The following is a 24304-nucleotide window of genomic DNA, read 5'->3' as shown; positions in this document are numbered from 1 at the left end:
CACAAGCAGCCTGCTCCAAATTGCCAAGTACATTGGTATTTCTTTTTTTTTTTTAATTGTATTTATTTATTTATTGGCTGTGCAGCATGTGGGAATCTTAGTTCCCTGAACAGGGATTGAACCTGTGCCCTCTGCAGTGGCGTATAGCATCATAACCCATTGGACAACCAAGGAAGTCCCATGCATCAGCATTTCCTGCAGCAGGCAGGTGCTGGGGAGGCCAAGGGTAAGACGGCCAGAGGATGACACTAAACAGTCCAGTCCCCTCGTCAGCTTTGTCACGGTCAGAAAACATCCCTCACCAATGACTCCTTTCCTGAAGTAGTCATTGTTCAGATTTAACTATGGGAATCTGGCAGTAAAAGGAAAAATCATAGAGAGCACACAGTTCCTACTAAGATTCAATTTTACTTTGTTTTGAAGAGAAAAATTAGGATAATGGAAGAGGTGAATTTTTTTATTTTTTTATTTTATTGAAGTATAGTTAATTTACAATGATGTATTAGTTTCAAGTGCACAGCAAAGTGATTCGGTTATACACACACACACACATGTTCTTTTTTAGATTCTTTTTCATTATAGTCATTAAAAGATATTAACACAGTTCCCTGTGCTATACAGTAGGTCCTGTTGTTTACCTATTTTATATACTCTAGTAGGGTGTATATGTTCATCCCAAACTCCTAATTCACAGGAGGGAAATTTTTTCAATGATCTTTTTATTCTTGACGAGAAGAAATCACAGCCTCGGTCACTCTCATATAAACTACACACTGAAATCTAAGAGAAGAGGGAAAAAACAGTAGCAAAAAGTCTTCCTTGCCCAATTTTATCTCCACCAGAATTCACCTTGCTTCTTCCTTCATTTTCCTTGAGTGTAATCTACCCAGAAATGGTGGTGATGCTGCAGTGATGGATTTTACGTGCAAGAAAAATAAGAAGCCCTTCCCCTGCTGCTTCTCCTCACCTTCCCGCTCCAAGGCCTCTCTCCCGCTCTCCCCTTCTTGTCTCTTTGTTGTGAATGTCAGGCTGTCAGTGTCACAGCCTGACATGATTAGTGTTTCTGACACGACACCAAGAAGCAGATGCGGAGCAAGGACAGCGGGCGAGGGTGCGCAGCCATGTATAGAAGTCAAAGGGAAAAAAGCCCAACCTCCCTCCTCTGAGGCTCCCTGATTACAGAGCAGCTTATAAATCACCCTGGATTCTTCTCATTTATCCAATTACTCTGTTTTTCTACTCCTGGGCAGATTCCAAAGGTGTGGATCTATTCTGGGAGATCAAAGTCAGAGGCTCTAATAACAGATAAGACAGAATTCGTGATTCAGCAGATTCTCGGCTATGAAGGGTAACCATCACCACACTCTGGAAGGATAGCACTAGTCCATTTCGAGTATCGATTCGCTGCACTTTGTCACTCTAATGATGTTATCTCATTAAAAGAGATAAATGCCCTACTGTTCTTCCAAAAGCATCTGCTTCTTACTCTCCTCTCTTTTTCAACAGCATGGCTCTCTCAGCAGCACATTAAAATCAAATTGAAATCCAATGCAGGGCTTGGCGACAGAGCTGCTTACGGAGGCTTCTTTTTAATTGCTTTTTTCTACTCTCGACCCCCAAGCTGCTCTCTCCATCCACTGGTCACCCATAGAAACAAGAAATACAAAGAGAAACAGATGCGGAAAGTAATCATAATAGGAAGCATTTTATTGAGTGCCTGTTCCACGGAGCCTCCGCCCTGCTAACATTTCATATCTCCTACTTTGACCTTGTGAGGTAAGCAGAACAACCCCCAGTGTGTAAATGAAGAAGGGGAGTCTGATGTTAAGGTCCTTGCCCACGATTACACAGATAGTGAGAGGCTGGACCACATGTGAACAAGGGTACATCCAATACACATCCTCTTTTTCTAATCCCCATCTAATCTCATTCGTGGAACAAAGAAGTAAATATGATTGCAACTTGATTAGAATAGATGGGAAAAATGTAAGAGAAGGTGGCAATTATTCTTCAGCCTGCTCGCACCCAAGAACACAATGCCATAGGCAGTGCAATGGTTTTGTTTCAACAGATTTCCTATTAAATAAAAAAGGTAGCAATTTTCCATAATGAATGTTTTATACATTATTCCTTTGTGTATCAGGCCTCTAAAGTACACATTATTAAAGTCTATTAAAGTCTGTATTTAGCAGCATTACTAATGTGTCTTTGGGGAAATTATTACAATGAAACGGCATCAGTCTTTCACAAAATTTCAATTGTTTAATATTCCTCTTCTGATCTTCAATACACGTCTATTTTTAGCCATAATCAGACCTCACCCGAAATGCCATAATCCCATCCTAGAGCTGTCACAACATATTGTTTATGGGTAGAATTTAAGAAAAAACAAGAGATATTGCTAATTTCACCCATCCTTTTTTTTATTGTTTTTTTTTCCCATAACTCATTGCAGTTTTCCTACTGTTCTAATTAACAGGTGCTCCTCGATCACTGACATGTGATGACACCTTACTTCTGTGGCTTGTGCTGGCTAACTTAATTAATTGCTCACGTTTATATATAATTGAGGCTAGCCTCTCAAGATAATGCTACTTTATTAACGTCTAAGGGTGTAAAAAATTATAAAACTATTTCATTTAAAAAAAGCAAAGCAACCAGAAGAATATATAAACTGTGATTAATCAAATCTAAATGTTTGCATTTAAACCTAAATATTGTCATTTATGAGCAATGAGAAATACATGTCTTCTGAGCATTAACTGAGGAGTTTCTACAAATTATGTAGTTTTACCTACTCAGAATAGGCACCTCTCCTCTAGCTAGTACATGTATCGATTTTATCACACAGTAGGAGGTCTTTAAAACATAAAGCTGAGGACATACATACATTCAAAAGCACAGTGCTCTCTGAAAACATCTTACAGAAGACAGTAATGCTAGCTTATTTTTATGAAGATTAAAGATAACAAGAAGCGGGAAAAACATCAAACAACTCCACATTATAAGGCCTCCATAGCACAAAAAGGGAGGGATAAAAAGCAATTCAAAGTATTAGGTACTCAAATTAATAAGCTGGGATTGAAAGCAAACTCTCTGTTACCTATTTCCCCTCCTACACAGCGACTGCACTGGTGGAGATGTGTTCACAAAATCAGGCAAAGCAAGTGGATTATTAATATTCTAACAGACAAGACACAGATCAACTGAATAGTCATGTTTCCAATCACCAATTAACTAAATAGGATGTAACTTAATTGTCTCCATTAAAGCCGGGAGAAAAGGGGCAGAGCCGAGGGCTTAGAAGGATGTCAGGGCATTCCTCTGAACGATGCCCGGGACCAGGATCCACTGATCTCTTTGTTACCAGGGACCCAGTCACCACGAGGATCAAAGAAAGAGCTCACCGCACATATCACGTGTCCAAAGGACCCAGCTAATGATGCGACAGGCTGGTGTGGGCTTAGTTCCACACGGTGCTGCTGAACAAGACTCCCGCGGTTCAGTCAACATTCAATTACAACTCAACATGAAGGCTGGTAGGGCAGTTAAAAAAAAAAACAAAAAACAGCGAAGCAAAACTTGTTGTAATCAAGAAAATCCTAGGCACATCTCTCCAAAGCCTCAAGAAATAAGGATGGTGACTGCCAAACTGACGCTCACAATGTATGTGAACTGCCACTGAAACCAACCAAGTGCGGCCAAGCATCCTCTTCCCTCCAAGTGAGAACAGCTCCTATAGGCAGTAGCCGTAGCCAAGGGCTTTCCTGGTGGCTCAGACAGTAAGGAATCCGCTTGCAACATAGGAGACATGGATTCGATCCCTGGGTCAGGAAGATCCCCTGGAGAAGGAAACGGCAACCCACTCCTGTATTCTTCTCTGGGAAATTTCATGGAGAGAGGAGCCTGGAGGGACAGAGTTCATGGGGTCGCAAAAGAGTCAGGCGTGACTTAGTAACTAACACCAACAGCTGTGGCCACATTTCAAAGAGCCTGTATCATGATTCACAGCTCAGTCCCTTAGACTTGAAATTAGATTGCAGTCATGTCAAAACATAGCCCTTTTCCTGCTCTGGGTCTGGGATGGTCTTAAACCAAGAGTCCAGGCTGAAGCCTTAATTTCCCTCCTCCCCGTCTGGATTCTCCCTCATCTTTTCTGATATGATGGGGAGCTGGTAAGTGAGGCTACTAAAGCCTGCCCATCAAGTCAAGACACTGCCAAGCCACCAGTAACACTGCAGCAGGGACTTTGGCCTCAGAGCTCCCATAGCATCCTTCCTTTGAAGCCACATTCTCTGTACAGAAAGGTTCAAATTTTTAACTTACACCCCAGACCATAAAGATACGTGGTCAGAGGAGCAGGCGCAGACCACTGCCCCAACATGTGCTGCTCTGAGAGGCAGAGGTGAGCCCCACGCCTGAGGCTGAACTGTGCTCCTGGTGAAGCAGAGAGGAGCAGGAGCCTTGGCACCAGAACAGAAGCACTGATGTTGCTTCCCCAGTAGTGAGGACTGTCTAGAGGAGAATTCCACATCATTCAGGAAGCAACTCTCAAACAGCAGGTCTGTTTTACATATGTTTACAAACACAAGTTCTAGACATGCACACATTTTAAAGACAGATAAGCATAAACATACTCAGTTAATTCCAAGTTTGTCTCCTCCCTACTTCATGCCAAGCTGACCATCCACTAGGTTATGTTTTTTATTTTACTAGTTTTTATTGGAGTATTATGGGCTTTCCTGGTGGCTCAGATAGTAAAGAATCTGTCTGCAATGTGGGATACCTAGGTTTGATCCCTGGGTCGGGAAGATCCTCTGGAGAAGGGAATGGCAGTATTCTTGCCTGGAGAATTCTGTGCACAGAGGAGTCTGGTGGGCTACAGTCCATGCGGCCGCAAAGAGTAGGACACAACTGAGTGACTAACCCTTTCACACATAGCTGCTTTACAACGTTGTTAGTTTCTACTGTACAACAAAGTGAATCCACCTTATGTATACATATAACTGCTCTTTTTTGGATTTTCTTCCCATTTAGGTCACCCCAGAACACTGATTATAGAGTTCCCTGTGCTATACAGTAGGTTATTAGTTATCTATTTTATAAGTAGTATTGATAGTACATATATGTCAATCCCAACGTATGTTAATCTCAATCTCCCATTCATCTCACCCCCCAATTCTTGATGTCCATACATTTGTTCTCTATGTCTGTGTCTCTATTTCTGCTTTGCAAATAGGCTCATCTGTACAGGTTATGTTTATTTTAAATATGCACTCCTATACCTCTCAGAAGGAAATTATATTCCTGTTTCCATCCTAGAAATTCAGACTTGCCCAGGGCAGTACAAAGTCAAGAGACTGGAGGTCTAATTTCACTATTTCCATACACCTCACATTCAGCAGAACTCAATTTAAATGTCACCCTTGTACTAACAAAGTTTCACGCAGCTTCACAAATTCTACAAAGTAAAGTTTTAAAAATAAAGAACAAGGGCAATGTTTCTTTAAAGATGCAGAAGGTGAGAACAGATGTGCTACAATGTCCAGGGCCCTCCTGAACCAGGGGCCAAGGACCACCTTCTTCTTAGAGTAACTACTGCCAAATACAGGACACAGGCACAGACTAGACTCCTAACTGAGGATATGCTTAAAAATGACTGCAGACCCTAAAGAGCCTTTGTCCAGGTCAGTTATTCCCGTCAATGTGGGGTTTCCTGGTAGCTCAGATGGTAAAGAATCTGCCTGCAAAGCAAGAGACTCAGGTTCGATCCCTGGGTTGGGAAAATTCCCTAGAGGAGGAAATGGCAACCCACTCCAGTATTCTTGCCTGGAGGATTCCATGGACAGAGGAGCCTGGCAGGCTACAGCCCATGGTGTCGCAAGAGTTGGACACGACTGAGCGACTCACACACTTTACCATATTAAAAATTAAAATGGAGACATTCTTGGAACAGGAAAACGCAAGCAAACATACCAACAGCCATCAGGGGGATGACATCATAGCATGTCAGGGAGCCTCTCAAATTGTACTGTATACTTGAGAGACAGTGGAAAGGGCAAAAAATGTCTCAGTATTATTATGAAAATAGTTTTGACCTTGCAGGTGGCTCATAAGTGGGCACCCCAGGGGTCCCCAAACCACAGCTTGAAAACCATTGGTCTAAACTTGGCACTTTAGCAGTATCTTGAATAAGAAGATGTGATAGCCACTGAACTCAAAAGACAGTATCTTTTCTAGAGCATTTCTCAATATACTACTGCCTCTAAAACATTGGTACATTAAAATATTCCTTCCTGGTAATATGTCAGATAGAATGACTTCCACATTCAGATATGTTTGACCAATACTTCTTTCTCTTTTTATCTGCCATTAAATATTTCCACTCACTTGTACCTCAAATGCAAAACAGCTAAAAATGTATTTATTGTAAAATGCCTGCTTTTCATATAAATATTAATTGCAAGAAAGTTCAGGATGGGGAACACATGTATACCTGTGGTGGATTCATGTTGATATATGGCAAAACCAATACAATATTGTAAAGTAATTAACCTCCAAAAAAATTAAAAAGATAAAAAAGAAAGAGGAATAAAAAGAAAGAAAGTTGAAAATTAAAAAAAAAATTTAAACAACAGACATTGATTTTTGCACAGTTATGGAGACTGAAGTCTTTGATCAAAATCCAGCAGGATTGGTTCCCAGTGAGAAATTTCCTCCTGGCTTGTAGATGGTCACTTCTCACTATGTCATCCTCATCTGGCCTTTCTTTACCGTGTTAGGGGCAGGGGTTAGTGGAGAGAGCTCTCAGGTGTCTCTTCTCACAGAAAAATATTTTCTTAAATAAGAAACATGCATACCTTATACCTGTCCTCGGGAAAAACACTGCCAGAATTCTGGGCAGAATCCTCATAGTCTGTTTTCCTTTTTTTTTTTTTTTTTTAATGTGGACCATTTTTTTTAAGTCTTTACTGAATATTGCTTCTGTTTTATGTTTTGATGTTTTGGCATCGAGGCATGTGGGATTTTAGCTTGAACTCACACCCCTTGCACTGGAAGGTGAAGCCTTAACCATCGGACCACCAGGGAAGTCCACCGCAAAGTCTTCTTCATCATATATATTTTTAATATTTAGTGAAGTCTTTGTCTTAAAGATAATTGCATGCCTTTCAAAATACTATTTTTAGTAGGAAAGAATTCATATTGCTTAAGAAAATTTAGAACATGTAAGCAAAAAGAAGACAATGCTCTTAGTACTTTGCTGTGTATCTGCAATCTTTTTGCTGTGGGCAGAAGTGAATCTTTAAAAAAAAATAATGATCAAACTATATATTGTTATGTATTAATAACTTGCCTTCTTCACAATTTATTGGGAACATCTTTTTATATCATTAAATATTCTACCATCCCTTGTCATTTTTACTGTCTGGATGTGTTATGGTTATTATTTTTTTTAAGTTACTACGATAATATAAAATGAAAATCTTAGCTAAATTTTTACACACATCTACGACAATTTTCATTGAGTTTCAGAAATGGAATTTCTGAGTTAAAACATACATGTATTTTGGAGGCTTTGATACACACGAAGCCCCCTTGAGAAACATGCTCTTTCATTAACTGTGAATGAGAGAGGGCTGTCAGTCCTATCTATACCTTTGATGAGTAATCCTCCTCGACTGTATAGGTAGAAATAGAATCTCATTGATTGTATAGGTAGAAAATACCATCTCATCATTTTAATTTGTCTTACTTTGATAACTTCTGGGATTGGGTATTTTCTTGTAAATTATTTGCTGATCACATTTCTTCCTTTACTGGCTTTATCTTTCTGTTCTTTGCCCATTTTCTGTTAGCGGAATCACTCATCTTCCTAATGCTCAAGAGGTTTTCATAAGTTAGCTAACTGTCTGACACAAGTGTTGTATATGTGTTGTATATGTTGCCCAGCTAGTCTCCTGTGTGGTAGGATAGTTCAGAATGTCTTCTGACGGAAAAACATCTTTAGGTTTCATACAAATACATTTTCTTCCTCTATCATTTCTGTCACTAGATACTAATAAGGCCCTCCTTATTCCAAGATGATTTAAGCTGTATTTGTATTTTTTTCTGTGTCATTGGTTTTTGAAGGGTGTGATGTTTCTCCAAAGTCTGCCAGGAGGGGAATTTGGCCATTTGCCTTCAGAAAAACAACAGTGGAGACTCATAAAATAAAGACTGGTCACTGGGTAAAACCACCCAGCATGTCCTAGAAAGGGGAGGAGAGAGCTCTTACACGTTTACTGTTCACCAATCCCTTATCCTGCATCCAGTAGCTCTATTAACTTGCTCTTCAGGTGGAAGAAGTTTCAAATGGAGAAAGTTTGAACATCAGATGCATGCTTATTAAACTCTGGAGTGAGACAGCTCCTCATGTTGGCCAGAACGAAGGTTTTGGACAGTCAAACCTTTGTTTTTTTCCCTGGTGAATAGCAAGCATGGTCATGGTACACAGTGTGTACATGATAAATGTGCTGAGGGATGAAGGACCTGATGCTGTCATGTGTCTGCCAGGTGTTTCATGGGAAGATCCAAGGGTGTGAGTCCTGGACTTCACTGCTTCCTATTAAGGAGTGGCAAAGTAAGAAAAACTCTAAATGAAGGCAGAAATGAAATTTTCAGTGTTACTTTTCTATCAACTGTAGAGATACTGATTTGTGTGTAAAGGTGAAACTGCCTCAAACTTAGCACAGTAGGATATGATGCTAAAGATTGGGAAATATTCAGAGAAAAAATTATGTTGGGCTGAGTAAGCAAAATAGTGGCATCCACCCAACAAGGGAGATAAGAGATACCACCTTCCTCCATTTGATGCCGTGGCGTATGTCTAAGGCAGTAACAATCAGATTTAGCCTTATCTGAACATGACAAGGGAGAAACAGTTCTAAGAAGATTCATTTTCACTGTGGGGGTAGAGTGAGGAGCATTCTGGGCAATAACGGAAAAGTCAATTATTTTTCAATCAGATGGAGTGTCCTCATAAATTCAAGGCAGAGAACATCATGTGATGCGCCTTCAAGAGAATGATGAGCACAGAGAAAGAGTTTAGGATCATAATTCCAAGCTTGCTTCTAGGGAGAGAGCTCTTTCAAAAGCAGAACTTTGTTCCTGTAAGTGTGGTTCTGTGTTACATAGTGGCATGTCCTAAATGCACACCACCCTGCCCAGTTTATGTCCACAAAATCCCATTCTGTCCAACCTCTCATTTGGCTACGATTTTCTAAGTTACACGGTAAAATCCTCTCTTGACAGCATGACAACACATACAAACAACACATGGAAATATAAATTATAGATAAAAAATATAAACACAAAACAATAATCCTTCTGGTTAGCAAAATTTATAATAAAATATAATATATATTTATACATATTAACAAGAGGATAACCAAGAAAGTAGAAAGGGTAAAGACGCTGGACAAATTTAAAGTGAAATCCTAATTATAAAGTTTTTGATCAACACAAAAGATTGGAAAGTCAGCTCTTGCAAAAAGCTCCAAGGAGAATATGAACGTTGGAAATATAGTCTGCAAGTCTGCCTAAGCCCAGGGAGCATGAGAACGCTGGGGAAATTTTTACATACACAGTTTCCTTAAGTGTGAGGCTAGAGCGCAAAGCCCAGAAATGTACAAGCATTAGTCTGTTTACAAGACTGAAAAGGTGAAGAGACGTGAGGGTATCAACCCCGTATCAACCTGACACATCCCACATACGCCAGCCTTCGGAAACGGCCCTAAGTTCACAGTGAACACTGTGGTGGCAGGGAATGCCCTCTGTTTCCTGCCAGCACTAAGGTATCTGCGCTGGCTATCTGAGGGCCAGAAGTGCACCCCTTCCAGGTAGGTGCATTGCAGACCCAGGCACACAGAAAAGGTCCAGAATGTGAGGAATGAAGGCCCTACCTGGCTGCCAATGGCTCACTATCAGATTATCCCTGTTAGATTAGTTAGACAAACTGCCAATTCTTGATGCCGTGCAGCCATTCCTATGTTTTCTAGAGGGTTCTGTCTCCAACTGACCCAAAAGGAAGCTGTCAGTGCCCAACTGTGATCAGAATTGCTGTGGTATTTCAGAGGAGCAGCCCTGGACTCTAGGATGTCCCGGCCCCCCACCCGGCCAGACATGTCCCTAGGCAAAGTGTCACAAAGCGAACTGGGGTTTGGGAAGGAAGGAGAGTGATTACTGTGTATGTCCAAGGAAGTGGAAAATGTACAAGTCAGATGTCTCCAAGTTTCTAGGAACATTTCTACTTAGAAAATCAGTCATACCCTCAAAAATATTTCCAATGTTCTAATTTATATATCCTAACTGATGAGGTGACTGTCTAGTTTTATTTGTGCTAAGGTCTGTTTCCTCCCCAGGGGGTGACCTATTTTTTTGTCTTATGCCAAGAAAACTATAAGAAAAATACTGACCGATGAAGGTTACACATCATGCTTAATCACCACTTTGACTTACAATAACATAAAATAAAACATTCACTGGGTCATTCAGGCAAGAACATAACTCCCAAGCAACCGACACACCTACCGAGACTTCTGAAATTTCTGAGTCTGGTTCCCAGCTGTGTGTCAAGAGCCAAACCATGACGTCAGGTCTTGCGTTGCCCCGGAGAAACTCAGGGCAGGGCTGTCACAGCAGACTGTGCTTGCCAATCTGAGATTTCCCAAGAGTTGTCTTAGCTTTTCACTACATCAAACTGTCAATGATAGAAGCCAAGGTCTATGAATCTCCTTCCCTCCCCCACTTCCGATCTTGACCTTGGGGAAGAATAACTGCCCATCTTCCAGGATTCCAAAGCTCACTCCTCAAAGACTGTTAGGGGGCATTATGCGAAATAAGTCAGAGAAAGACAAATACTGTATGATTTCACTTGTATGTGGCATCTAAAAAAAAATACAACAAAAACAAATAGAACAAAAAAGAAAGACTCATAAATAGAGAGAACTAATAAATTAGTGGCTGCCAGTGGGGAGAAGGAAGGGGGAGGGGCCATACAGGGATAGAGAAGTAGGAGAAATGAACTGTTAGGTATAAAACAAGCTACAAGGATAGATTACACAACGTGGGGAATATAGCCAGTACTTTATAATAACTATAAATGGAGCACAACCTTTAAACGTTGTGAATCACTACATTGTGCACCTGTCACTTGTACAATATTGTCCAGCAACTACTGTTGCTGTTGTTCAGTTGCTCAATCGTGTCCAACTCTGTGACCCCATGAACTGCAGCGCTCCAGGCTTTCCTGTCCTGCACTATCTGAGTTTTATCACTCAGTGTCCATTGAGTCAGTGATGCCATCCAACTATCCCAGCAATTATACTTCAATTAAAAAAATATGGATTAAAAAAAAGGTTTAAGTATTGAACCCAAAGGGGGGAAAGGTCAGCAAAGCTTTCTTTCTCTTTGGCTTGGCTCAGTCAAATGAAAATCTCACACACACACACAAAAATAAATGCGTTGGGACTTCCCTGATAGTCCAGTGGTTAAAACTGCGCTTCCAGGGAAGGGGGCAGGCGTTTGATCCCTGGTCAGGGAATTAAGATTCCACATGCTTCACAACATGGCCAAAAAACCCCCAAAACAATGGCTTACTTTTTTCTGATCCCTTCTGATGGGGTAAAGAAACCATGCCCATAAAAAGGCCAAACAATGGCCATGAGAAAAACTGCCCCTGGAAAAGGGATCTTAGCAAAAGAACCTCAACAAGTTACATCGGCTTTCTAAAGTTTAGGAGTCCCGTAGCAGGTTTTTAAGACCAAATCACCTAAAAGCGCTGTCCAACTCCATTACAATCCATGGTTACTTCTTGTTGCAGTCTCTGGAACTGTCTCTCCCCTGTTTTAAATTCTTCAGGGGCTCTCGGAATGCAATCCGTCCCTCCTTCTCTGGGCTCCTATCTGCCATCTTCCGCCAGGGCAGGTGTTCTCAAGCAGGCCTTTTTTGTTCCCTAAAGGGACACTGGCCAACGTGTTGGGACATTTTTCATTGTCACAATGAAGTGGAGGAAGTTGAACGCTACTAAACACCTCCAACACAGAAGGCAGCCTCACATGACAAAGGACTTCCTGATCCAAACATCAATAGAGCCAAGGCTGAGATGTCCTGCTCCAGCCATACAAACTCTATTGTTCTCTAAGCACGGCAGACTGTCTCATAAGCTTCTGCACCTCTGCACACAGGCAGCTTCCTTTACCTGGAATGCCCTGCCATACTTCTGTGCCCAAAAATGACCGTGTAGCATACAGAATTCAACTCGAGATGTCACTGCCTCTATATGCTCCTTTCCAGATTCCACAAAGAGAGATGTTTCTTCTGTGCTTCTCCAGCTTCTGGTACTCACCTCACACCGGTCACAGGGCCCCTAAATTGTCTGTCACCTGCTAAAGGCAGGACCTCAGCCCCATTCATCATTTTTCCCCCGAGTGCTCATCTGGAAATCAATCACTGCATGCTGAGTAATCAATCAAGGAATAATTGCAAATGTTGCCAGGCCATGCTAAGTCACTTCAGTCATGTCTGACTCTGGGCGACCCCATGGACTGTAGCCTGCCAGGCTCCTCTGTCCATAGGATTCTCCAGGCAAGAATACTGAAGTGGGATATCATGCCCTCCTCCCGGGGGTCTTCCGAACCCAGGGATCGAACTCATGTCTCTTAAGTCTCCTGCACTGGCAGGTGGGTTCTTTACCACTGGCACCACCTGCACCTAAGGCTTTCTGGCAACAATATCTGAGGGACAACAGTGTCCCCAACACCAGAAACAACAACAGCAAAAAACTATCAAATGCTTATAATGCAGACAGGGGCTGTATTAAACACTAGGACATCAACTCATTTCATCCTTAAAACAACCCTGTGAGTTACATACCATTATCACCAGCATTTTACAGATGGGGAAACTGAGGCACAGAGCCATTTAAGCCACTTTCCCAAGGTCCTCAAAGCTAGCTGATATTTAAACCCAGGTAGCTTGGCCCTAGAGCCTCAGTCTTCCAATATCCATGGCAAAACAATTATACTAACAACCAACAGTCCAGCTGCTCAGAGGCCTCCAACGAACACAGTTGACACCTCTAGAACACTACACCACCAGCAGCCTGTGACCCTGCCTGTCAACACTGCTTGCCAACCTCCATAATGCTTCTGGCAGGAGACACAACCTCCTCACATCACAGAAAGACATCACGTAGCCAGGGAAATTCATGGTACCATAAAGAAGACACAAAGGATCAGTCCCCAAAGTGCCTCTTACCTTGTTCATGCTGTAGGGACTGCAGCAAGGAATCAGACATGTCACAATGCGAGGCAGCTCTTAAAGATTCTCCTTGCTCCTGTTGACCTCACTTCCTGAAGCAGACAGCTGCACTGTAATCACAAAGAAAAGATCTTTCAGAGCAGTCCTGTGTCCAGAGGAACTTTGTGCCATGATGGCAAGGCTCCATGCCTGTGCTAGTCAATATGGTAGCCACTAGCCATACGTTGCTACTGAGTATTTGAATTGTGGCCAGTGCAACTGAGGGCTGAATTTTAAATTCTGTGTAATTTTAATTAAAGCTCAGTGTAAATAGCCATGTGTGGTCAGTGGTTACCATAATGGACGGTGCAGGTCTAGAGAGTCTAATCAAGAGTCTTGAGGCTGCAGACACCAGGCACACCAACGTCCAAGGAAAAGTTGGATATCATATGCTCTGAGTGACTGTGGATGCACAGGGAGAAGAACACTCATTCATTCCATAACTATTTTTTGAGTATGTACTATGCACTGAGTACTAAGGATACAGTGACCAGTAAATCAGAGAGGTCAGTTATATAAGGGCTTCTAGTGCAGCCTCTAGTCTCCTTGGGAAGGAAAAGGCTCTAACATATGAGCAGCAAATGTGCCAAATCTCAATACCATGCAGCCCACAGGAATAAAGGAACAGACTAGTTGAGACTTCCCTGGTGGCCCAGTGGTTAACATTCTGCACTTTCACTGAAGGGGCCATGGGTTCGATCCCTGGTCAGGGAACTAAGATCTCACATGCTGCATGATGTGGTAAAAAAGAAAAAAACCAACCAACCAACCAAGAAACAGACCAGCATTTGCTGGAGCCTGACTGTACCACTGTCAGGACTTAACAGCTAGAGCCTTCCATGGAGCTTTTTGAGAGGCAGTGTACCAGAAGGAGCTCTGTTTTCCATGGGCCAAATGAAGCAGATGACCCAACATCCCCTCAAATGGGAAATAGGGTCCATGTTTTTATCCACATTGTTGGTTCTTCAGGTAGGTTTTTCGATTCATTTGAATTACATTTTAGAACACAATGGTCCTTGTTCAGTTCCAGGATTCTTAATTTGTCAAATATTAAGGAAAAATAAAGAAAATATATTCAACCACTTAATTGGATTGGTAGTCTTTTCCTTTGAAAGATGTTTCTGGGAGGATTTGAAAGGAGAACAAAACATCGTAAGGTGCCTTATATTCCCCTTATTTCTATGTGTTTTCAGGTTGCAGCTAGGAAGGATTTATATATCTGAATCTTTCCATAAAGCCTGGAATTCGAGGTTCAAGCAGAACTGCAGTGTCTTAAAAATATATTATTTTAAATTATAACAAGTGTAGAAAATATTCAAGAGGAAAAGGGAGAAGTACGCAGAATCCCACTGGCCCAGCATCACCTTTAGTTTTTAGCAGCCAGCTTTCGTCTATTGGAGAACAACATGAGGCATGTCTGCTGACTGAGTCGAAGGCACTTAAGTCCAAGGCTGTATTCTCCATTTTAACATCTTTCACTAAGAAGGAAGTGATTTCGCAATACATGTTTTCAAAAGATAAACCCTTACTCCACGCACATTATCATTCTGCAAACACAACATTATTATAAATCAGAAGACAGGGAGAGGAGACTGCCGATCACTCCTCGGCTATTTGAGACACACAAATTCCAAAGAAAATATTATATTCAGTCATAGCAATAACATATTTTAACAATGATGTACAACATGGAGAGACCCTGGAATTCTGCCTCTGTAGCCTAAATACATCCAAAAACACCCTCATCTGTACACGAGACCTGGGTAATCACTGCTTCAAAGCCAGGAAAATTCAATATCTAATTCTAACCGAGCTTAAAAGTGACTGAATGAAAATTCTGCATGTAATTTATACTGTCTGAATTTCTAGAAGCAGATGTTAATGAATTTCGGGGTTTTAAAGGAGAAATCTAGACATGTTATTTCCTTTTTGACATATGTACTTCATCCGTTTAAAAACTATGGCCCAACAATGAACTGGGAAGTTTGTTCAAAAATCTGGCAGAGATGTCTGATGTCACAATTCCATTCAAAGGGACACACTGGTATCAACACAGGAAAGGTGGGCACAAGAAGATAATAACAAACAGACAAGGATTCTTGAGCATAATTTCCCCAAGGAAACCCCACCCAGTTCCAATCATCCCACTATCCCCATGCCCTGAGAACTTGCTTACAAAGCTTGCAGTAAACTAATTTTGGATCCTCTCCTGTCCGCCACCCCTGCCAAGGGTTCTTGTATCGTTTTCATGCATGTCGGTTCTACAACAAAGTCAGAATACAAACTCTCCAAGGGAAACATTAATCACCTAGAAAATTCTTAATAAATATCATGAACAGATTTTTTTTTCTTTGCTCTCACTCATAGGGCCGAGAGTGATGTCGTGACTCTTAACAGAAGGCCTTAAAAACAATGTTGATAATCGTTGCAAATGGCCTTCAGGATTTTTTTAGAAGAAAATCTTTCCAGGTCCAGGATCACAAATGTTTTTTAAGAAGTACTGTTAAGAATACCTTACACAATGCTCAAAACTGTACAATGCATTTTTATATTCTTTAGTACTGGGATCAATTTGAGTGGTAGTTTTCCTAATTAGGAAATTGGATGCAGAGAGGAAAAAGAATTCTTCTTAGTCATGCTGTAGTAGGCAGTAGACCCTGTGCTGGAAGTGACTTCATTACAAGACACTATAGAATTAAAATAAGTTCAAAGACCACAAATAAAAGAACCTCCCCCAATAAAACATACACATACACTGAAAGATCACAATTGACACAAATAACCTCAGCAAACAAATGACAGAATTAGAAATTGGATCAGTTTGCTTCTGGACAGCATTGGAAAAGACTAGCCTTATTCTATCAAGTTATTTCAATCCTCTTTGAAATACAGAGAACCTGGTTGTTTTATAGCCAATTCAATTTATGAAGAAGCTTAGAAAAATCCACAGCTTAAAAAACAAGACTGACTCAAGTATAAAGCATTCAGGGAAAAGATATCAGAGTTACCATAGTAGAATTAAGGGAGTGTTTCTTTTTTTTATTCTATTTTTTCAATGTTTCTTTTTAATTGTTCAAGAAGCTGATGCCTTTCAAGGGCAGCTGGAGAAACGCCATCCCAATGTGTGACTTCCACTCAGTCACTCCTAACAGGATTGGTTCAACCAGCAAAACAAAGCCCATGGTCAATCTTAGGCGTTTAAAAGCTTAGTTGAACTGCAATTCATCTTTCCAGGCGGGTTACGAAGTGTGGGTGAGCAGGAAGGTAGAGACAGGACGCATGTAAGAAGACGAGAGCAAAGAGAATGAAAAGAAAAGGTGAAGGTTATGAAAAAGGAGAAAAGCAAAGGGCAGGTGAGCAAAAGAGCCTTGGGGACAGGTTCAATGATAGGGCCGACCTCCTCACCAGCCAGTCCTGAGGCTCCTGGTGACAGCGCCACATCCTAGGGCTTCTCCGGGATGATACACTCTCAGGGCTCGGGTGTCAGCAAGTGGGAGTCGGAGTGAAGTTAAGACCGGGCCTACCTGTTTCACCACTATTTATTTACCATCAATCTCCACCTACCACAGAGAAGAGTATGTTAAACTGGATCACTGATAATGGTGTAGAGAGGCATAGTGAGAATAGAAGCCAACTTTATTCTCTTCTCCTTACTCTAAAGAGAAGCTTAAACATGTCAAATGGCTGTGTGTGTGTGTGTGTGTGTGTGTGTGTGTGTGTGTGTGTGTGTGTTGCGCCATTTCTTAGCCCTTGAAAAGGCAACAAATACTTATTACCAATAATCAATGATTCTGGTGGCTCAGACAGTAAAGAATTTGCCTGCCAGGCGGGAGATCCAGGTTTGATCCCTGGGTCAGGAAGATCCCCTGGAGAAGGGAAAGGTTACCCACTCCAGTATTCTTGCCTGGAAAATTCCACAGACAGAGGAGCCCAGAAGGCTACAGTCCGTGGGGTCGCAGAGTTGGACACAACTGAGTGACTTAACACCTTCAGTGGCATTAAATACCAATAAGAAATCAATGGAATATGATGAGCTAGGTTTTTCTCCCCACTCCAACTCCTCAGTCTCTACCAGGACGCTCATTTTAGAAGTCTTTTCTGATATAACTCAAAGCTGAGGAGTTTGGGCACTCCCTACAGGAAACATGCCAAGAGGAGCCAGTGGTTCATGCCTCGCGTTGTCCAAGGTCCCACTGGCTTTTACGTACAACACAGCCTGAGGTCAGCCTGTCAATCAAGGCCCCTAGTCCCTCCCCTCCCATCACTGAATCCAGTAGCCTGAGCAAAGGGCCAAAGCATGAGGACCCAAGAGCCTGTGGAAAAGGAATAAGGGAATAAAAAGATGAATGGGTGGTTGGAGAGAAAGGGAGAGCAGGCAAGGTGGTAAGAGTCTAGAATAAATTCTCTAAATCTAGGACTTAGGAGCGTCAGAAATGACGTTAACAGATGAGAGAAATATCCCTAATGTCCTCCACCATAGGGGAGTAAATTTCATGAGTTGGGGTAATTAACACACCTCTGACAACCTTCAAGTGGAATCCTTGTGCAAGACTGGAAAATGTAAAACCATTTTATTACAGACAGTCCAATTACTCCCTTCCACAATAAGGGATGCTGGTGCTGGGATTAAAAGATCCAAAGGTGAAGCAGCAAACAGACCCGTCCTCTACTCTAAATGTACATACACTCTCCAGGTGGTTGTCTCCGTACGTTCTTCCTGAAAAGACAGAGCAACGTTTCCTGAGAAATATCCTGAAGGTCCTTCTCCAGCCTCATGGTTACATCAGACACGTGGCTCTGACTCTGCAAGACTTCTGTGCTTTTGCCATCCCCAGCTTTAGGCAGCAAACATGCCGTAATCTGATTCTGCCCCAAGAGACAGGACTGTGTTGGCCACCCTGCCTTGCTCCCCTGGGCCCTGCCCTCACGGCATGCCACAGGAAACACACCACCCAAGTCATCTGGTCACCAAGCATCAGCAGGAGCCTTCTTATCCAAGGGTAGGCTAGGCAATTTGAAAATTAATATTCTGAAATATTAACTAGCATATGAGCTATATAGTTCAACAGGAAATTGATAACAAAGAAGAAATGAATATAAAGGAAAGAAACACTCCTGGTAACACAAAAAAACTGCCCTGAGAACCAGATGAGGAGTAGCAAGCAGCCTGCCAGCGAACGGTGCCAAGGGGTAGACTGACTGCTGCTTTCAGATGAATACTTCTGGCATGTATGCTGGGGGTTCCCCGTAGTCTAATCCTAAATCAGGATATCCAAGTTCAGGGCTAACACTATAAAATATCAATTTAAGTAATTTAGGAATATCTTAATTAAAGGCACAATACAGAAAAGCTCCCAAGAGGGTATCTGGATCAGCCTACTTCTAGCCTGGGTGGGGCTATTTAATCCAGAGGACACAAATTCAGATGCCTAAGGGATAGACTCTTGAGAGTCCCTTGGACAGCAAGGAGATCAAACCAGTCAATACCAATGGAAATCAACCATAAATATTCATTGGAAGGACTGATGCTGAAACTCCAATACTTTGGCCACTTGATGAGAAGAACCCACTCACTGGAAAATACCTTGATGCTCAGAAAGACTGAGGGCAGGAGGAGAAAGGGGTTACAGAGGATGAGATGGTTGGATGGCATCATTGATTCAATGGACATGAGTCTGAGCCAACTCCGGGAGATGGTGAAGGACAGGGAAGCCTGGCATGCTGCAGTCCATGGGGTCACAAAGAGTTGGACACAATGGAGCGACTGAACAACCAGAAAGGGGTCAAGAAAGAATGAGATGAGGAAAGTCAGGCCAGAGGAGAAGACAATGAGGAGCAGGTGGCCTGGAGAATCTGCCAAGTGTCACTCCAGGAAGGCAGGAACAAGGGACATTAGGCACATGGCCCCAGAGCTTCTGATATTCAGGGAAGACAAAAACAGTGAGAGATTACATGAAATCATATGCCTTTTCAATGTTGGCAGTTTATATTAATACTTTGGAAATACCAAACAGGTTGGATTTGGTGGGTCAGGTTGTGTCTATTATCATAGACCTTTCACGTCGGTTGGGGGATTCTTTGTTCCTTTAAATCTCCAAGGCTGATGGCCCCAGCCTGTCTCCTGATCCCCTCGGGTTGCACCGCTGTGGCTTCCCTGGGCACAGGGAGCCCAGTGGGAAGAGTGGGCAAGGCAGGACTCAGGAACCATGTCAGTCTGCCTTTCAACTCTGCCTCTTGGCACTAATCATCTCTGCATCTCTATTCCTTCACCCATAAAATCTGAGGAAATTCTTTATACCTCCTAAGACTGTTCTGACAATTAAATGGAGTAACATGAAGAAAGCACTGGATGCATGATGTAAAATAAGATGAGGCTCTTCACCTCTTCCTGTTTCTCATCACCATTCAGCATCATCTCATCATGCTTGCAACTGTACGGAGGTATTTACCTCTCAATTACCCTATTGGATTACAAGTATTTCAAGGGAAGAGATTTTGTCTGTTTTATGCCCAAATAACCAGCATCTATCCCACTGCCCTACATGCAGAAGGCACTCAATATATGCAAATTTTAATTATAATGATGTTATAGACTGAATGTTTGTGTGCCCCCCTCCAAATGCACAGGTTGCCTAATCCCCAATGTGATGATATTTGGGTGGAGTTCCCATTGTGGGATTAGTGCCATTATAAGAAGAGATGCCAGAGAGCTCAAATGTGTGCATGCATTCTTTCTCCCCCTCTCCTCACCACCTGAGGACACAGCAGGAAGTCAACTGTCTGTAAGAGAGCCCTCGCTAGGAATCACATGGGCTGGCACCTTGATCTTGGGACTCACCAGCCTCCAAAACTGTGAGACATAAACTGCTGCTTAGCCTCTCAGGCTATGGTATTCTGTTATAGCAGGCTAAACTGTTGTTGGCAAACATTTAGGAAGATCTTCCTTAAATACAGCTCCAACAGAGCCTTTTTCCTATCAATTTATGTTCTTTTGATCCTTTAATGTCAAAATCTATATCTACTCCTGACTTGGCCAGAATATAGTGAGGCTAAATGAAAAAACACCTTCAAATTTAAGAATGAAATCCTGAAGAGTTTTCTCTTGAGAAGTATGGCATCACATTTAGGTCAATAGGGTACTATCTGGGTACTCTTTGTATGCCTCAGAAGAAAAAAATTAAATGTAAGAGATTTCATCACCCTACTAATAACTGGAGTCATGCCTTAATTTTAGCATCCTCAACTCAAGTTCGCCAACAGTGCATGTCACTGCCTGCTGTGTACTTGGTGGCTGGCCAGAGTTTGAGGCAATCCCCAGTCCACTTGTCCAGTTCAGATTGAGAAGGCTGACCTGTATTCATCTAGGACAAAAGTTTACTAACCATGACTGACTGATTCAGGTTTCTTTGATTTTGTTCTGAAAGAATCCTAGCGACCTTCCAACAATCTCAGGTTCCCTCTCCTTTGGGGCGTTTGCTGAACAGTTCATACAAACACATTTCCTGTGATTTGGTGAGAAGCAAAAATAACTCAACAGAAAGCCTAGTTGGTGGGTGACTTCAGAATGACCCACTGAAAAGGAAGCAAAGACAAGGGAAATCACTCTGAAAGTATCTCTTTCCAGAAGCCCAAGGGGATCAGCTATCTCTCCAACAAAAGGTTTTCAACAGAGGAATTGAAATATTCTCAAGAATACCTTGAGGATAAGGCATAGTGAGAAACGATCGTCTTATTGGGGGTGAATGCTTACAACTGAAACTCATCTGTTTAGCCAGCCAAACTGAGTGTGATGCCTTGTTCGTCTTGGAAGAGCCTTTCATTAATCCTCAGAAGAAAGCTCAATTTGGCATGACCGGCACCTGTTGAAAGCAGTCTCAAAGATTCACTGTTGATTTCTGCTATCCTGAGGCTCAAATTCTGTCCTCTGAACACCAGCTTCTCCACAGTGTGGCTTTTTCTTCATGAGGGCACCCTGTATCCTAATGTTTGCTTCTCCCAGGGTGCTGGCGCTTTCAATGCTCTTGAATGAGTTCAGTGTCATCAGAATGAATGAAGTTCTCATACCTTGCAGGTAGTGCACTTGGGGACCCCCAGAGTCATTCAAACATCAGAATACTGGGTGCCCACCTCGCCACCCCTGTGCCCCCAACACTCACCTGGAGTCCGGAGGGAATGCACCTTGCTGCTTTGAGTCAGCAATTACTGTGTGAGTATAAACACCCACTGCAGCCCCTAGAACCTATGGCCCAGTCTGTGGTATTAATGTTTTCCCATCTGGGAACTTCCCTTTCCTGCTTTCAAACTTGTGCTCGTGCTTAATCACCCAGTTGTGTCCAATTCTTTGTGACCCTGTGGACTGTAGCTCGCTCCTCTGTCCATTGAATTCTCCAGGCAGGAATACTCCAGTGGGTTCCCATTTCCTTCTCCAGGGGATCTTCCTGACTCAGGGATCAAACCTGGATCTTCTGCATTGCAGGTGGATTTGAGTTCATGAGGCACTTATTATTTCCAATTTCCAACACACCTAAGGCTTTGGGGGTAGGTAGAATGGGGCTGGGTGTTAGAAGGGGGCCAGGCTGTATGACCTCAGGATTCTATTCTGCCAGAAATGCCCATGTGGGCTTCCCTAACGTCAGTTCTGTCATATCCAGTGGCTATTTGGCTGTACTTCAGGCCAGAGCCAGAAATACGTTCTTTGTAGCTGATGCTGTATTGTTATGACTCACAGCCTGAGTTTTCCTCATAGCAGAGCAATGCTGGGCGAGGAAGAGCTTAAGGATCAGGTCAAACATTGAGAACTGTGCTCCCAGTCAGCATCAGCAGCACAGGAAACTACCCCAAGGAAGCAGTCACCTCCCTGTGCTCTTTACACCCGGCTAAGTCTGTCCTGGGTCTGAGGAAAGGAATGTGCCTGGTGTTAACTTTCCAATGATCCAGAACTGGGTGACCGCATGCTGACGTTTTGGTAGCATGAGAGAGGCAAATAGGACAAGGAAGGAGACCAGGACGCAACCAGCTCCCCACATCACAACTGTGGTCTGGAGAGGGGCCGAGTTCTCCCACAGCAGCCAAGAGAACAGCCACAGAAAACGGCTCCAGCCGCCGACCTGGAGGCCTCGTCCCGGGGGATCCTCTGATCTCATTACAGCAGTCGACACTAGTCCTCACAAAACAAACAGAGGAAATTTATGCCTGCCTTCGCCTGGGGAGAGCTCTGCATTCCTCGCTTAACGAGAGTTCCAGCTTCAGAGACCACAGCCACGGGGCTGGGGAGGATGTCTGCTTTGCTCCAAAGAAAGAACTGAGGTCCTGCCTCTTCCCCTCTTTCTGGGGCTGGACAGGAAGGAGGTGAGCCTGGAGACAGCCCCTGAACTGGTGAAGTTCCCTTTCTTCTTCTGTCAACTCCACCCCGCCAGGCACAGTCAGTGGAGCCACTGGCTCTTGAACGGCCCTGGGAAAGCGCAGCCTTGAAGGGTTCCACCTGCTAAGGCCAGAAGCCCAAGAGAGAGGCTGTCTCGTGGAACAAAACTCGACATCATTTGGTGGGAAAATTTTTTCCCTAAAATACCCTTGCCTGAGCCTTGGAAAACTTTACCCAATCTGGGGTTCCCACTTTTAGAATAAATGGAAAGAGGAAAAAATTATTTTACATCCTTTAATTTCATCTCAGACGTAACTGAACGCTTGGTTCAGGAGGAAGAGGGTAAACTTACAAACCAAAATTAAGAACAGAGCAGTGGTTCTGAACTGCAAGTGCATGGAGACATTTTTGGTTGTCACAATTGGGGGAGGGTGCTACTGTTATCTAGCAGGTAGAGACTAAGGATGATGGCAAACATTCTACCAGGCACAAAACACCCCCCATATTAAGAAGTGTCGGCTCTAAAATGTCAAGAGTGGGATAACCAACAGGGATCTACTGTATAGCACAGGGAATTCCACTCAATGTTATTTGGCAGCCTGGATGGGAGGGGAGTTTGGGGGGAAAATGGATATATGTATATGGATGGTTGAGTCCCTTCTCTGTTTCCATGAAACTGTCACAACATTGTAGCTACCCCAATACAAAATGAAAAGTTCAAAAGGGAAAAAAACATGTCAACAGGGATGGAATTGAGAAATTCTGATGTACAGGGAACACTGGAGGATGTGGGTAGGTTTAAAAGAGTGACATTTCTTAATCACATTCCAATAGTGTTGAGAGCATGCAGTCAAAATGTACACAAGTAACTGTGAAGAAAGCTGAGCACTGAAGAATTGATGCTTTTGAACTGTGGTGTTGGAGAAGACTCTTGAGAGTCCCCTGGACTGCAAGGAGATCCAACCAGTCCATTCTGAAGGAGATCAGTCCTGGGTGCTTATTGGAAGGAATGATGCTAAAGCTGAAACTCCTACTTTGGCCACCTCATGTGTAGAGTTGACTCAATGGAAAAGACTCTGATGCTGGGAGGGTTGGGGGCAGGAGAAGGGGACGACAGAGGATGAGATGGCTGGATGGCATCACCGACTCGATGGACATGGGTTTGCGTGAACTCCGGGAGCTGGTGATGGACAGGGAGGCCTGGCGTGCTACAATTCATGGGGTGGCAAAAGAGTCAGACACGACTGAGTGACTGAACTGAACTGAACTGAACCACCACAAAAAATTCACCAGTTCTTTCTTCAAGAAAAATAAATGAAAACTGCCTGGTAACTACGCAGAGTCAGATCATTAAGAGCTGACTGGAAAAGAGTGGAGCAGCTTGAATTTGAGACGACATGATGAGCATCAATGTGAGTGCTGTGTTTATTTCGGGTGAAGGTGTGATCTCTGTGCTTACCATCATGGTTCAGTGGTGAGCCCTAACAGAAGAAATCGCTGAGCTTGCCTCCATGATTACTAAAACCATACTTGTAACCTGAGTAGATGCAGGGCTGGGGGAAAAAAATGGCAAAATACTTCAACTTTCACAATACCAGCAAAAAT

General features: G+C 42.8%; 1 protein-coding gene across 1 annotated transcript in view; it reads right to left on the bottom strand.

Annotated features, from left to right (window-relative positions):
- Window positions 1-24304, bottom strand: part of BACH2 (BTB domain and CNC homolog 2) — a 385101-nt gene that overhangs the window by 278643 nt on the left and 82154 nt on the right. The window contains exon 2 of the mRNA XM_040238795.1: window positions 13297-13409. The gene's annotated coding sequence lies outside the window, so the exon portion shown is untranslated. The remainder of the gene's footprint in view (window positions 1-13296; window positions 13410-24304) is intronic.

This window comes from Oryx dammah, unplaced genomic scaffold (assembly GCF_014754425.2).
Source record: "Oryx dammah isolate SB20612 unplaced genomic scaffold, SCBI_Odam_1.1 HiC_scaffold_4, whole genome shotgun sequence".
NCBI lineage: Eukaryota > Metazoa > Chordata > Mammalia > Artiodactyla > Bovidae > Oryx > Oryx dammah.
The sequence above is the reverse complement of the archived record's forward strand: the minus strand, read 5'-3'. Positions and strand labels throughout refer to the sequence as shown.